This window comes from Chrysochloris asiatica, unplaced genomic scaffold (assembly GCF_000296735.1).
Source record: "Chrysochloris asiatica unplaced genomic scaffold, ChrAsi1.0 scaffold00011, whole genome shotgun sequence".
NCBI lineage: Eukaryota > Metazoa > Chordata > Mammalia > Afrosoricida > Chrysochloridae > Chrysochloris > Chrysochloris asiatica.
Genome location: NW_006408529.1, coordinates 13,041,271 through 13,042,816, shown reverse-complemented (window position 1 = coordinate 13,042,816; position 1,546 = coordinate 13,041,271).

Genomic DNA, 1,546 nt, shown 5'->3' with positions numbered 1-1,546 from the left:
GGCTAGTGAATTTGAACTGCTGACCTTTTAGGTCAAACCCACCTTATGGTCCAGTGCATTATCCTGCAGCGCCACACCAGGACCTCTTAGACCTCCTTTAAGTTCTGTTAAAATTTCCAGAGGGCTCAACTTTTAGTTCCAGGGGAAGAAGACATTTCCAGGAAGAACGAGAGAGAGGTTTGCAGTCCAGAGTGATAATATCAGGTCTATTGGATTTATTTCTACACTAATCATTCTGTATCCAGAAAAATATAGCTGCTGCTTTAATATGATTTCTGTCACTTTATCAATATTTGTGTAGCTCACATACCTTGTAGTCTTTCATCTTGGCTATGTTGCTCCTGGGTCTCATCTTCTTGGGTTCTTCAATCTGGGAAAGTCATCTAGATACTTGATTTTGAAACCAAACATGGACTTTTGATTCTGGAACTCTGGTTTCTTTAGTAGGTTGTTCTCAATCCTAGGGTAAGTGTTGTTCTTAAATGTCTTCATAAGGCTGAATAATTGAAGCACATTATAGTATGACAATATCTGGTTTAACTCTTCTTTTTACCCATGTTCTTAGCTGGATTCTAAAGCCTCATTAGGTTTTGATCTTTTCTGGAATGGGTGTCTAGCTCTTCAATTTTGAAACCAAATCTGGATTTTAGACTCTTTGATGTTGATTTCTAAAGCAAGTTTTCTTCTGCTAGTATAATTTGGGTACAGTTCATCCTTAAAAACATTGATGCAAATTTTCAGTTGCTCCTTTAAGAATTTTATGCAATTGTACCTTTACTTCATTGTTACAGACTTTTTTAGTAAGTCATCCTGGGCCCCATTTGGTGCAATTTTTTTTTTTTTTTTTAATCATCATGTTCACTACTTCTTCTGCAAGTTTAAAAATACTATTGGATCCCTATGGTGAAATTTTCTTTCCAATTATTATTATTTTCAAAGCCAGAATTTCCACTTGTTTCTTTTTAAAATATAATTTCTATTTCTTTATCAATATATCCTATTTGGTGAGGCATTGTCTTTATATTTTACTTCTTTAAGCATGATTTCCTTTTGCATTTTGTGCATTTTATGTATTTTGAGCATTTATGTTATTGTCGTTTGGGGTAAAGTTCATAGAGCAGAGTAGTTTTTCATTCAATAGCTCATACACATTTTGTTTTGTGACATTAGTTGCAGTCCTCTCCATGTAACAGCAGTCTTCCCACTTGCTCGCTGGGTTCCCTGTTTCCATTTGCTCTCCTTTCCTGCCCCTTCTTGCCGTCTTTGTTTTGGGTGAATGCTGACCTTTGGCCTCATAGGCTTGATTGTTCTGAGGAGCATATTACTCACAGGTATTATTTTATTGTTATCTATAGACCTATTTGTTGTTTGGCTGAAAGATGATCATCAGGATTGTGTTCATTTCCAGCCATGGTAGGGTAGTGGGTTATACATCGAGCTGCTAACCAGAAGGTTGTCTGATTAAATCTACCAGCCGCTCCACAGGAGAAAGATGAGGTCTTCTGCTTCCGTAAAGATGTACAGCCCCAGAAACTCCCTAGAGGGT